At 40.6% G+C, this 15,756-nt stretch overlaps 1 pseudogene; it reads right to left on the bottom strand.

The window, feature by feature from the left end:
• Window positions 1-11,485: 11,485 nt before the first annotated feature.
• Window positions 11,486-11,611, bottom strand: LOC142444113 (small nucleolar RNA SNORA5; annotated as a pseudogene).
• Window positions 11,612-15,756: the final 4,145 nt, after the last annotated feature.

Here is a 15,756-nt window from a genome sequence, read left to right as displayed (position 1 = left end):
ATTTGGAAGCTAGGAGTGCTAATAGATAAGAGGGTAGTAACTGCTTGTAGATTGAGAGCTAGGAAATATACACATGTAAACGCTAATGGCTATTCACATATACACAGATATACATACATGACTGTTTCAATTTGTATGTATATACATATATACTTATATATGTGTATACAGATACATACATACATATTTACCTGCGCTTCATTGACAATGTGGATTATAACAAACTATGTATAGCATTGTAAGCAACTGGAATTCTGAAACATTTAATTGTGCTCAGGGAAACCTGTGCACCATATAAGAGGTAGCCATTTCCAAGGAACAAGGGGATGCTGCAGGATTTAAAATCAGGAAAGGTTTGTCTCATGGTTTTATTCTTTTACTACATTATTAAATTTGTATGCTGAGCAACTAATCCAAGAAGATGCCCTAAATGATGAAGAATGTAGTCTCAGATTTGGAGGAAGATTCAGTAGGAATCTCTTGACACAACTTTGCTGGCTGAAAGAGAAGAGGTCTTAAAGCACTGACTGATGAAAATTGAAGATTGCAGCCTTCGGTGTAGATTATTTTCAACAGAAAGAAAGCAAAACACTTCACCACTTTACAAGTAAGCAAATTACAAAGGCACAAGACATAAGTTATCAAGGATTTCATTTAGCTTGGACCCACGGAAGCAGCAGTGAAGAAATAAAAGGACCACATACTGCATTGGACAAATATGCCAACAAAAGACCGGGTTAAGTATTAAGGAGCAAGCATGTCACTTCAAGGACTGTGAAGTATTTTATACAAGCCATGATACTTTCATCATCTCAATATACATTGAGAAAGCTGGACAATTATTATGGATGGCCAAATAAAACTGATACATTTAAGTAATGGCATTTGTGATGGATATTGAATATGCCATGAAGAACGACCTCATTCAAGAAGTACAGCCAGAAGGCTTCGTAAGGGAGGTTGACAGTATTTTCGCATGTACTATGTTGTCAGAGTGTCAGTTTCCTACAGAATACCATGCTCAGTCAGGTAACAGATGAACAACGAATGAGGAAAACCTTCAGTGAGATGGATTAACACAGTGGCTACAATAAAATCAAATACACAATGCGTGTGAGCATAAGGCAGACAACACAGCTTTATGTGAGGTTACATTTTTAAAAAGGCATTGCTACAGAATCCTAGAAATGTTTAATAAAATATCAGAATGCGAAGTTATTGTTTCTCTGGTTGTCCTCTATCTATATCCTCCTGAAAGTGGTGTTTCTATCTCTTAAATGCCTCCTCAAGATCCATCTCCCTTCAATGGACACCGTGGCAAAGTGGCAGTTTGGGCATCCTTCAGAGCAGTGGTTCTCAACCTGTGGGTCGCAACCCCTTGGGGGTCGAATGACCTTTTCACAGGGTTCACCAAAGACCATTAGAAAGCACATATTTCCGATGTTCTTAGGAACTGAGACCCCGCTCCTTTATCATCTCCAGGTGGGTGTGCCCACAAATGCAGATATGCTCACATAGGAGTACCAGAGTGAAGACTGTTGCCCATGCTGTGCCATGCTTCAAGACATTTCATTTATTTTCCATTAGAAATAAATATTTCACAATATAGAAATACATGTTATTGTGGGATTAATCACGATTCATTCATTATGTTCAATTTGTAACAATGAAAATACATCCTGCATATCAGATATTTACATTATGATTCATAACATTAGCAAAATTGCAGTTATGAAGTAGCAAGGAAAATAATTCTATGGTTGGGGGTCACCCCCACACGAGGAACTGTATGAAAGGGTCGCGGCATTAGGAAGGTGGAGAAGCACTGCTCTTTAAGGTTTCCCAAAGTAACTAGTAGAAACGGTCCTTGTTATATCCGAATAACAACCGAAGGATTATAATGATGGAGAAATTTTCCTCAACACACTTGTCCTAGTTTTTCTCAATATACTTTTCAATCTTCATAAAATGTCTTTAAACTAAGCCCACCGTAATTATTTTATATCATTTTGGGGGAAACAATCCATCAAGATTTCCCCTTTGGAGTCTTCATGAAAGGCGCCATAACTTTTCAAGCTGGTGTTTCTTACTTGAAGTTACTGACCCAGCAGACCAGCAGTCCCCTTAAGACGCTATTGTTTTGCTTGAGCCTTTTTTTTTAATCACCCCAGTGAGACCAATAGAAGTGGATTACTGAGAGAACACTTCTACACGCATCCATTGTGCACAGAGACATGCTAAAACACGTATGAAATAACACTCATAGCAATACTCTCTCTGTGTGTGTATGTGTGTGTGTGTGTGTGTGTGTGTGTGTTCTACATGTCTAAGCACTGAACTAGTAACTAACAGGTTGTTGATTCAGGCCCACCTAACCTTCCTTCCAAAGTCAAGCTTGGTGATAGACGTAAAGTTTCTTGTCTGGAAACCTTGCAGGTGCAATCCTGTCTGTCCCCATTGGGTGAGAAGCAACCTCCTGATTCAAACCAACTCCTCAGCAACAAAAAACAAGACACCCATAAAGAAAATCTAATCAATTAAACGAGGATTCCGTCTAGCTGTTCTCCTGGGCTTAGTGTAACACCTTTCTATAGAAGGGATAATCTACATAACACGTGTACATGACTTGCCTTTGTACTCTGCTACTCCCTTGTGACTGCCTGTGGGCCGGTGTGAGGAGGCCTGGGGGGGGGGGGGTGCGGGTTATGAGCTGCTTACAGAAAGGGCAGCCGTCGAACCGCCAGCCCCTTGGGGGAGACAAGAAGCAGCTCTCTGCGCCCGTCAACATTCGCAGCGGCCACAACGCGCAGGGGCAGTTCTACTCAGTCCTCCAGGGTGGGTCTCCGTGGGCATCGACTTGGTGGCAGAGAGGTCGCGCTGGTCAGGTCTGCTCACTAGACGGCTGTATCTGCTGCATGAGGCACACGGGGATGTTCTCCCCATCCATCTCGGAAAGGCTTCTTTCACTGAAAAGCTGTGCGTTACTGTAGATGCTTCTTCACATGGCGTGTTTATTCTACTGCCCCCCTGAAATACCTTCTGATTGTCCTCGGAGAGGGAGCGATTCCCCGACACCGGCCTAAAGTGGTACTCCCCACTGACCTATTTCACATCACTCTCCTCTTCCTCCTGGCACTTCAACGGTAACCCGAATTGTCCATTTGTTTCCTGGTGCATATTCTGCCTTCTTCAACTAGAACATAAGTAGTAGAGAGAAGTGGCGTGTTGCTGTCTTCTTTACAGCCCTGTCGCCAGCGCAGAGGACAGTTCCCGTCCCTAGGAAGGAAGGGCATAAGAACTCTTTGGAGCAGTGGTTCTCAATCTTCCTAAAGCCGCGACCCTTTAATACAGTTCCTCATGGTGTGGTGACCCCAACCATAAAATCATTTCCATTATTACTTCATAATTGTCATTTTGCTACTGTTATGAATCGGGCAACCCCTGTGAAAGGGTCGCTCGACCCCCAAAGGGCTTGTGACTGCAGATTGAGGACCATTGATTCAGAGTGTGGCACCTGGAAAGGCAGATCACCCAGAGAGGGAGGCCGGCTGAGCAAGGTTAGATGCCATTAATGTGAGATCACTGAGCACATTCATGTTTGCGAGAATATAGCTTCTGTTGGATAGGAAACCAAGGATAGAGTTGTATTGATCCAAGTGTGGTACTTTACCCCATTAGGACAGCAGACAGATAGTGTGATTGGGCTTTCAGGCATATTGCCCAGAAAAAAACTGGACAGCAAAAAAGTAGAGTGCACAGTATGGATTGTCAAGAAACAAAATCAGTGAAAAAATATATACATCATGTCTGTATATATATATATATATATATATATATATATATATATATATAAAATGTCTATATACATATATCACATATAAACATAAATACCTATCACACACACACACACACACACACACACGAAAGAGCTTTATATCAAGAAGACATCCCAGCCCAGTTCAACTTAGGTTCATGAGTCAGATGCTACCCAGAGCCCTCTGCAGCCTCGCGTAGCTGTAGGCAGGGGATGCAACCAAGAGAAGGCAGATGCAGGGAAATGCAGGCCATTGGGTACAGAGTCACAGGGATCCAAGGGAAAGGGAAATATAGCAGGGTGCTGACAGTTCTCAGGTTGGCTAGGGGCAGAGAAGGAAAGAGACATTCCCAGGTTCACTCTTCTAAAAAGGCCACACCCAAGGAGATGTCATCAGCCTGTGACCCAGTTGATAATTTGGGTTTCACCTCCACTCTTACCCAACAGTGTCTAGTTAGCTGTGATAGTTACATGATGTCATGTCAACTTGTTAATAGGTTATAGGGGTGGGGTCTAGCCTGTCAATCAGGTCACAGCCTGATTCATGCCTCCTTGTAGGCGTGTCCCTCTCCGGAGGATTCTGGGTGTTTTCATGTCCTCCTCCCTGGGAGCAGGGCACACACTCTCCATGGGAGACATTTTTGCTGACAAGTCACATGGCGCTAAGCTGATGGAGCCAGAGCCCTGGAGCTGAAGAAGCCATCTGGAGACCCACGCGCCAGTGCTGAGATGCTTCCACCACCACTGGATCCACAAGACTTTCCACCCACTGGCCTTTGATTCTTCTGCATTTGGCATCATTGCATGTGTTGGGTGAGTCTGAAGAGGAATTTTTAGACTGGCATCAGACATATGGGCTAACATTGGACTTATGGACTTGATCTGGACTGGGCTAGGATGTTTTCTCAATATTCAACTGCTCTTGTATATAAAGCTTTTGCTTCTACACAAATGAGTGTCTCTGAATGTGTTTCTCTAGTCTACCTGGACTAACACATTGGCATAACCCCTAACCATAACAAATGGCATGGAGAATCATGTGCATAGAAGTTCTCCAGGGTGATGAGTTGAAGCATGGTGCTGATCGTGGTGGTAGGATGCGAAGGCAGGGAATGTAAGCTCCTTCAAGTGTACATGTGCTCTATTGAATGGAAAGCAGCCCTGCTGGTGAGATAAGTCTGAGCTGCTTGCAGCACAGTGGGCTGCTCTGAGGTGGAAAAGTAGGACCGTTTGCTTCTGTATAGAAAGAAGAGGTTATCTAGACAGTTTATAGTTTTTGGAATCCAGTGGAGCAGCTCTATTCTGTCCTATAGTGCCTTCATGAGGCTTAATTGTTTCATTGGTGGTGCATTGTGCTGCTGCAGTGACGCCATTTATGGCGAAGCCATAGCAGAGGCGGATGACAAGTAAGGCCACATGTACATTCCTGCTTGCTAAGTTTCAGAAAGTGTAGAAGTCTCTCTAACTTGAAGGAGGCAGATGTCGTAGGACTCTATGCTAGAAATAGTACATATTAATTCATCTCTGGATTCCTTATTAGTCTATATCCATTTCAGTAAGACACATTAACATATGATGTTTCTTTTGCTGTCAAGTCAGTTATGACTCAAAGTGATCTTACCAAGGCAGAATATTACTGCCTTGTAAGATTTCCAATGCTATAAACTACACGGAAAAAACACACTGTCACATTATTGTCTTGGAGGGTGGCTGGTAGGTTTAAATTACTAACCTTTCAATTAGTAGCTCGATGTTTAACCATTGCACCACGAGGACTCTTCAATGACTGAATACCCCATACTACTATGATAAAGTCTAATCTTGTATTTTCTAGACCCTATAGAGATGAATCATATGAGAAAAATTATTCCTGTTCCCTGCAAATGGAACTGTGAATAGAGTTCTTGTTTTTGTTTGCTGTAATTAACTATATTTCCCCTAGTCATTTCTTAGAAATGAATTTGGATGTTACATGTGTTTAGATGAAGGTCTAGCTTGCTGAGATTTTTAAGTTAATAGTGAAAAATCCTAGTGTCGTGGAAAAAGAGAGGACCAAGAAGGTGCGCTCAGGTTTTTCCTGTTAGAAATGAAAAATATAAAACACCAAAAACATTCAGAAGGACCAGTACCTAATGAAAGAACTGTATATAATATATATATATATATTTAAGAACTCTTTCAACCCAATATTTACTTCACTAGAAGTAATTTACTAGATGTGTTCTGAGGGGACCTATGAGTTCGTGTGTCACTGAAAATGAGCAATTTGTTCCTTTCTTGTAGTATCAGACCCACCAAATTATAAAGAAATAAGAAATAGGGGAAATAAGACATGCCATTAAATATATTGAACTGGCTAAATTAGTTATTTTCAAACTGTGTGCCAAGGTCAGAAACCACTTGCAGAAGGGCACAGATGAGGCGTCAAGTAGATCAGCTCAGTATATCTGTTTCATACACTGAACTTCTACATGATACCATATTTGAAAATAGGACTGAGCTCTAAAATAAATTAGGAAATCACTGGTCACATAAAGCATAAAAAGGAAACATCTTTAAAATGTACCACCCAATTTGGTTTAAATGCATTATATAAATACACATTTTGACATTTAAAAATGCTCTCGCATGTACAGAACATAAAAGTAACGAGAAGAAGGGAATGAATGAGAGAAAACAAACAAGAAGAGCAAAATCAAAAGAAAGGAGAGAAGTATACTGGCCTATTTTCCAATTTCCACTTTATTCATATTTAAGGGAAATTAATCTTTGTGAATCCAGGTCCTTTAAAATCTAAGATTATATAAAATAGAATTTTAAGTGAGATTATTTTCCTTAATATATTCCAAAAACTAATTCCTGTTGAAGGATTCAAGTGATGCCAAGACATGGCTAGAACATCCATGGCCCCCATTAATTCTTTGTTGAGTAAATTACCAGTAAATGTTTCAGTGAAATTTATAACAAAATGATTTTGTCATTAATTTAAATATTACCAGAATGTTGTGATAATGTATATTTCCATGCATTGTCAAGGGGGGAAAGGGTACTTTTGTTCAGGTTAACAGGATACTTATGTAATTCTCTCACCTGGTTGTTGTGGAGGTGAAATCATGTAACATAAGTGAACCATTTAGAAGTGACAATTCAGTGACATTTAGTACATTCCCAATACCGTACAGTCACCACTTTGACTGACTAAAACTCATTTCCATCATAACTGTAATGGAGAAACAGAGCTTTTTTATCAACACCAAATGTTTGAATTAAACCCAGCTCTTGATAAATTATCCCGGTCTGTTACTGGTTTGTCTATAAATAGCTAATAAGTTCCAGTCTTCTGGCTGTGTTAATCATTAGGAAAAAAAACCAACCAAGTGACCGTTTCTTTACATGGGTTCCAGAAAGTCAGAGAAATAAATAAATAGAAGAGGAAGAATATACACCTCAAGGAAGAGAGTTCAATTGAACACCACATCAGAATTTGTGGAACACCTGGCTCTAAATAGAAAAGGGGAATTTATTAGAAGACCAGATAATAATCCTAGTATGTATATACACATATACATATATAGATTCACATGCTTTTTTGATTTTGTTTGTATTTTGGCTCAGAGTGTCTTAGCTCAGTGAGTGCCCGTGTTGGAAAAGAATAGAGCACAGAAAAACAAAAATTTAAATTAGATAAAATTTTGCAAAAAAAACAGTTTAAAAAGATGTGTGCCCATGTGTATACCAAGCAACTTCTCTGTACAAGAATGTGTCTCAGAACAATAGAAATATGAATATTTTGACCCATCTTTACATGTTTTATTATTACCTCATATGGTTTTACTGATAGTTTTCCTGTGCCCCTGTCATTTTCTTGTACTGCTCCATGTCTATTCTATTCTCTACAATTGGCTGTTTAAGTGACTCTAATGTGGCCACAGATCAATTTCTGTTCAGGTGGTGATCAGTCACATAGCACCTGCCAAGCATCGTAACCAATACCTCCAAGTAGACAATTTTGACAAGTCTGCCAGGAGACTCCTCTGCGATGTGTGTGTCAGGTGGTCCCTCAGCAGGAGCTTCACCTAGGAATGCACATCCCAATGTATAAATTAAAACAGACAAAAGTGATAGAGGGACGTGACAAAATCAGAACTTTGAAAATTAGAAGTGTTTGCAGATTATAGAAACATGAGCTCAGGAAAGAAGCAGCTGTATGAACATGACCGCAGAATCAGGGAGAAGTTGAAAAGGCTGCATGGCATGAAAAATGACAGCAAGTGCCAACAAAGAGGAATTCACGGGAAAGGACCCAGGGAGAGCCCTCAGCACTTAGCTGTTCTTGCCAAAGCCACGGGAAAGACAGAGAAACTGAAGCCTAATCTAGCAGAAATAAGCAGGGACACAAACTTCACACACACAAGGAGAATAATTCTAATAATGTAATCCATTAATGGAACACATATGTTCATGTATGAAGCTTAGAGCTTTAAATCCATCCACTTAAATGCCTTTGTAGGAGTTCAATAAATGCTTGATGGTTTTATAAGAAAGACATGCCATATGGTATATTTATTTGCATATGCAAAATAAAGAAAAAGACATTTTTAAGGTAGAAGAAATATGCTAAATTATATTTATTGATATTTACCAAATGTGTCTTTCCTCTTAACTGCTTGATAAAAATGACATTATTTACCAGAAAATAATGTCATATAAATATAGCAAAAGGAAAGAGTGCTCCTTTAAAAGACTCCTGTTAAAAGAGACGTTCAGAGTGAGATACGATCCCTCAAATGCTTTGTATCCGCAGGACTCACAAGTGCTCACGAGTCTGCCGGACTCACGAGGGTGGGTGCTGACCACAGACACATGCTCCGCTCTCTCTTGTCCATCTGTACTGCTTGAAGATCTCGCCAGCAAAGAAACAAGAGCTGTTGTCTTGAACGCTGTTCAAGAGGAAGACAAAGGGGCAGTTGTGTGCTTGCCCAAGAGGGAGTCCATGGGCACCAAACCTGTTACTGAAAACCGCTCCAGAAAGTAGGCATATTTGAGAACTGACTCTGGGCAATTGGAGAGTCAAGCTCTTGTATTGCTAGAACCTACAAGTAACAGCCCAGATTTGATTGGTAAAAAATCACTGTCTTGGCCCTCACAGAGGGGCTACATAAGGGGTCGGGGTATGGAATTGAGGAATTCAGGGTATGGTATATCACTGATGAAACACATAATTTTCCTTTGTTTTTTGTTTTAATCATTTTATTAGGGGCTCATGCAGCTCTTATCACAATCCACACAATCATCCGTTGTGTCAAGCACATTTGTACATTTTTTGCCCTCATCATTCTCATTTTCGTTCTACTTGAGCCCTTGGTATCAGCTCCTCTTTTTACTTCCTACGACCCATCATCCCTCATGAACCCTTGATAATTTATAAATTGTTATTAGTATTTCATGTCTTACACTAACTGATGTATCCCTTCACCCACTTTTCTGTTGTCCATCCCCCATGGAGGGGGTTCTATGTAGATCATTGTGATTGGCTCCCCCTCTCTCCCCTCATCATACTCTTACCCTTCTGGTATGGCTACTCTCATTATTGGTCCTGAGGGGTTTATCTGTCCTGGATTCCCTGTGTTCCCAGTTCTTATATGTACCCATGTACATACTCTGATTTAACCAGATTTGTAAGGTATTGGGATCATGATAGTAGGGAGGGGGCGGCGGCTGGAAGCATTAAAAATGAGAGGAAAATTGTGTATATCATTGTTGCTACACTGCATTAAAAATGAGAGGAAAATCATATGTCTCTTCGTTGTTACACTGACTTGTCTCCTCCCCACAACCCTTCTGTAAGGGGCTATCCAGTTGTATACAGATGGGCTTTCGGTCCCCACTCTACACTCCCCCTCATTCACAGTGATATGACTTTTTATTCTGATGATGCCTGATAGCTGATCTCTTCAACACCTCGTGATCACACAGGCTAGTGTGCTTCCTCCATGTGGACTTTGTTGCTTCTCAGCTAGATGGCTGTTTATCTTCAAGCCTTTTGGACCCCAGATGCTATATCTTTTGATAGCCGGGCACCATCATCTTTCTTTACCACATTTGATGTGTGCCCATTTTGTCTTCAGCGATAGTGTTCAGAAGGTGAGCATCACAAATGTCAGGTTATTAGAACAAAGTGTTCTTGTGTTGAGGAAGTATTTTAGTAGAGGCCCAATGTCCATCTGCTACCTTGATACTTAACATATAACTATATGGACATAGATCTATTTACCTATCATTATATTTAAATATACTTACATATGTACATGCCTGTATTTAGACCTCTGTAAATGCCCTTTGCCTCCTAGTTGTTTCCTCGATTTCCTTTTACTTTCCTCTTGTCCCCCTATCATGTTTGGCCTTCATTTGGGTTTCAGTAATTCTTCTCTTTTACATTGTCCTTGATCAAGCCCTACCAGATATCCTATACCCTCCTCACCTTCGATTTCAGATCACTTGTTGTTCACTTGTTCCTGAGTTTGTTAACATATACTTCCTTCCCCCGCCTCCCTCTCTCATGTCCCCCTGGAACCTTTGGTTCCATTGTTATTTTCTCCTCCAGGTTGTTTATCCCATCTATCTTATCTAGATAGACATGTAGAGGCAATAATACAAGACAGAGCAAAACAAAACAACAACAACAAAAACTAGCAACATAAAAAAAACCAAAAGCCTATAAATAGTTCCGGGTCTGTTTGTTGAACTTTAGGAGTGTTCTCCCAATTACTATTAAAGCTTATGTTTCACCTCATTGGTACTGCTAGACTTACATGTATTCATTTGTATAATTAAGGTCATTTGATGCAGTGATGCCAGGATGGATGCCTAGAAACAGCAATGGGAGTTACGCTTCCCTGAGGATACGGGAAGATACAGGAGGGGGGAGCTGATAGCAATTTTGACTACATAATCCCATTCGAGGGGATCAAATAAGAGAATTGTAGGTTAATGGATATATTGGATGGTGTAAGATATGGATTATATATATATATATATATAAATAAATAATAGAATAATAACATATAACAAAAATAACAAAGGTTCCTGGGGGGAAGGGTGTGGAGGGAGGGGATAAAGGGGAGTTGATATCAAAGCTTTGAAGAAGAAAGAAAATGTTTTGAAACTGATTGTAATAGCAATTGTGCAATTATGGTCTATCTATCTGAATTATGAAATGTTACAACATCTGTAAGAGCTCTGAATAAAATAAATAAAAATAGTTGTTTTCTCAAAGGTGTGTTGTAGTCTTATTTTGGCAAAGACCTCGAAACTGGCATTGTGGTGGAAAACTATTCTAATGTTGCAATTGTTTATCTCATTTCTATGAGTTGTAAGCAGAACAATAAAAGCAAAGGCATGAAGACAAAAAGATTATATATGTGGGGGGGGGGCTGAAAACTTCTTTGAGAAGGATAAAAAATTATGTGAGAGTTTTATAAAAGTAAGGGAGGTGAAGTCATAAAAATCAAAGCAAGTTTGCACAAGGAGCTCCGGTTAGCTACTAAAATAGTTATTAGTTATTTCTGCTTTGGGAAAATATAATTGAGATATAAAAAATTCCCTAATTTTAGAAACACCACTACTAAATCTTTAGATTATAAATGGAAAGTTATTTATTATTATTTTTCTTCATGTATGTAGCAAAATTTCTCCCTGAGGCTCAGCAGAGAGGAACAGGGCCCATGAGTTATAGTGTCTCAGTGGCAGCCTTTTAGGCCAGTGCCTGTCACAGGAAAGTTATTTTTCCATGCTATAAGAATCCTTTGTTAAGCAGCTTCATTAAGGCCTAACCACAACAATTTAACAAAATGATCTCAAATGTATAGGATGAGTGCTATTACCTATTTATATGAAGTATAAATTAGATTTCATTATTCCATGATGTATTTCTTAAAAATAAGGCATTTCTGACCACTATTAACTTCAGGTGCAGCAGAACTAAGCATAGATAGCTTGCTTGGTTAGCCCACAAGTATACCCAATTTTTGTTTTGTTTTCAAAACCATTTCATTGGAATCTGATACATATCATTTCATAGTTCAAACACATCAAGCAGTATTGTACAATTGCTACCACAATCAGTTTCAAAACATTTTCTTTCTTCTTGAACTCCTTGACATCAGCTCCTCTTTTACCCCTCCCTCCCCCACCATACCCCTAGGAACCCTTACTCTACTTGCTGTATCTGGAAGTTCATCAATCCTGTGTTTAATATTCTGTAAAACAAAAAAACATGTAACAAAAATTCAAGAGGGCTACATTCAATGATAGCAGACATTTGAGATAAACCCCAATATTGGGGGGGGGGGGAGAGAGAGAGAGAGAGAGAGAGAGAGAGAGAGAGAGAGAGAGAGAGAGAGAGAAGAAGAAGAAGAAGAAGAAGAAGAAGAAGAAGAAGAAGAAGAAGAAGAAGAAGAAGAAGAAGAAGAAGAAGAAGAAGAAAGAAAGAAAGAAAGAAAGAAAGAAAGAAAGAAAGAAAGAAAGAAAGAAAGAAAGAAAGAAAGAAAGAAAGAAGGAAGGAAAGAAGGAAAGAAAGAAAGAAAAAGAAAATGTTGTAAACCAGATCAGGCCCAACATGTGCACCAGTTTTGTGACGACAAATATGAGCTTGGTCCACAGGTGTAAATGTAAATATCTCCCCTTAACAATACCTGTAAAGGAGTCGTTGGCTTTTATAAGGCAAACAGAATAACATTGATAACAACTGATGTAACATTAAATATTTTGATTTACTAAGCAGAATAAGTGTTTATGAAAAATTCAAGTAATATGCCCAAATAAGTACAATGCCATCCCCGATCTGTCAGGGGATCGTTCCGTGGTGCCTTGCCTGTAGCTATAGGGGTGGCAGGTAGGCCATTTGTATTGCAATTACTAGCATGGTCATCCATGCTGGACAGTTTTGACAGGCTTCATTAGAGATTCCAGACGAAGACAGACTAGAAATAGGAACTGTCTGGAGTTCTACTTCTGAAATAATGAAAAGCACAACTATTGATTTGGGGAACAAAGCACAAAGACTTTATGCCAGTGTGTTAATCATGAGGCAGGATGAACCATAGTCCCACATGTTATGTGTATTTCTGTTTTGTTTTAATCATTATATTAGGGGCTCATACAACTATTATCACAATACATACATACATCAATTGTGTAAAGCACATCTGAACATTCATTGCCCTTATCATTCTCAAAGCATTTGCTCTCCACTAAAGTCCCTGGCATCAGCTCCTTATTTTCCCCCTAACTCCCTCATGAACCCTTGATAATTTATAAATTATTATTCTGTCATATCTTACACTGTCCAACATCTCCCTTCACCCACTTTTCGATTGTCTGTCCCCCAGGGAGGAGGTTATATGTAGATCCTTGTAATCGGTTCCCCTTTCCAATCCACCCTCCCAGTATCGCCACTCATACCGCTGGTCCTGAAGGTATCATCTGCCCTGAATTCCCTATGTTTCCAGTTCCTATCTCTACCAGTGTACATCCTCTGGTCTAGCCAGACTTGCAAGGTAGAATTGGGATCATGATAGTGGATGGGTGGGCAGGTAAGCTTTTAGGACCTAGAGGAAAGTTGTATGTTTCATCATTGTTACACCGCACCTTGACTCCTCCCCTAGACCCTCTGCAACGGGATCTCCAGTGGCCGACAAACGGGCTTTGCGTCTCCACTCTGCACTTCCCCCCGCTATGGTAAAATTTTTTTGTTCTGATGATGCCTTATACCTGATCCCTTCAACACCTCATGATCGCACAGGCTGGTGTGCTTCTTCCAGGTGGGCTTTGTTGCTTCTGAACTGGATGGCCGCTTGTTTACCTTCAAGCCTTTAAGACCCCAGACACTATATCTTTTGATAACTGGGCAACATCAGCTTTCTTCACTACATTTGCTTATGCACCCATTTGTCCTCAGCGATCGTATCATGAAGGTGTGCATCCAATGATAAGATTTTTTGTTCTTTGATGCCTGATAACTGATCCCTTCGGAACCTCGTGATCACACAGGGAGGTGTGTTCTTCCATGTGGGCTTTGTTGCTTCTGAGCTAGATGGCCGCTTGTTTATCTTCAAGCCTTTAAGACCTCAGACACTATCTCTTTTGAATAGCCATGCACCATCTGGTTTCTTCACCACATTTGCCTATTCACCCGCTTTGTCTTCAGCAGTTGTGTTAGGAAGGTGAGCATCATAAAATGCCAATTTAATAGAAGAAAGTATTCTTGCATTGAGGGAGTACTTGAGTGGAGGCCCAGTGTCCTTCTGCTACCTTAATACTAAACCTATAAATATAGGCACATAGATCTGTTTCCCCATCCTCATATATTCTTGGGGTGAGGGCTGTGTAGTATGGCAGGGACCAGATCAAGTGCATGGATGCACGTGGTAGACAACTGGCGAAGAGGTGGGGAAAGGAATAAAAAATGATAAAAATAAGGAAGAAATGGGTAGTGGGGGCATGGGGCGCTAACCCACCCAAGGGGAGGGTATTGTTTATATCTCCACAGGGAAAGCAGGACCAGACTTCAGCCCAGTGCCCCAAGGTGTGAAAGCAACATTCCAGCATGGAGTAGGGAACCAGTGGAGAGGCCCCAGTACCAAATACTAAGTAGACACCTACCCCTTCCCCCAGAAGAATTTATTTCAAAGGACGGCATTGAATCTGGAGAGGGACATATCTGATCGGGGCACATGGGAGCAGATGAGGGGGAAGGAGGAAAGATTGGAGCAGATCCTGGCCCACCAGTCCTTGAGGACAATGACCCCAATTAGAGAAGCCAGTCCACAGAGAGGATCAAATAGCCAGCCCCACTGTGAGACATGACACCCCTCACTGACCCATAGCCCTGCGGGAGACAACACTGGATACCCAGTGAGGGAATTGCACCCGACCTGATCCCACCACACCGAGGTAAATCACTGGGGGAGTGCAGCGGAACAGCAAGGGAATGGAGTGGCAAGGTTCCCCAGGGAATGCTGAAAGTGGACTTTGGGGTCACAGCGTGGTGCCCCAACAGACTGGACTTGGAAACACTTCTAATGGGCCAACAAATGATCCTTGAACTAACTACAAGCTTTTCTTTCTTGATGTGTTTGTTTTGTTCTTTGTCAGTGGTTTGTTGGTGTTTTGTTGCATATTGTTGCTTGGTTTTGCTCTGTCTTATTTTTGTGCATGTTGTTATCTCTGCAGGTCTGTCTAAATAATATAGGCTGGATGAACAATCTGGAGGAGAAAACAATGGGATCAACAGTTCCGTGGGGGACATGAGATAAAGGGAGGTGGGGTAAAAGGAAGTGGTGTTAACAAACCCAGGGACAAGGGAACAACAAATGATCCAAATTGGTGGTGAGGGGGGTGTGGGAGGCCTGGTAGGGTATGATCAAGGGTAATGTAACAAAGAGGAATTGTTGGAACCCTGGTGGGGACTGAGCATGTTAGTGGGACAGGAGGGAAGTCGAGGGAAATAGAGGAAAGATCTGGGAGGCAAAGGGCATTTATAGAGGTCAAGATATAGACATGTACATATGCAAATATATTTATATATGAGGATGGGGAAATAGTTCTGTGTATTTTTTATTACTTTCCCATCTATATAGTATATATACAGGCTAAGTCCTAATATTATGACATCTAGTCTTCCTAGATGTTAAGGAATGTGACAAAAGTAGACACATTGTACATTATTTGTTCAAATGCAGCAGGATCGCGTATGGAGGAAGTGAAATTGTGTAACCCCCTCTATTTCAGGTCCTCGTTTTTGTCCACTGGCTTGATGGAGGTGAAAGAGGGAGGAGTCTACACCAGAATGTTTATTTAGAAGACATTTTCAGATTCTAGCCTTTATTATAAGTGTCAGGTTGATTCAATACTGCTATGTATGTAGTGGACAAATTTAAGAC

Source organism: Tenrec ecaudatus, chromosome 3 (assembly GCF_050624435.1).
Source record: "Tenrec ecaudatus isolate mTenEca1 chromosome 3, mTenEca1.hap1, whole genome shotgun sequence".
Taxonomy (NCBI): domain Eukaryota; kingdom Metazoa; phylum Chordata; class Mammalia; order Afrosoricida; family Tenrecidae; genus Tenrec; species Tenrec ecaudatus.
The sequence above is the reverse complement of the archived record's forward strand: the minus strand, read 5'-3'. Positions and strand labels throughout refer to the sequence as shown.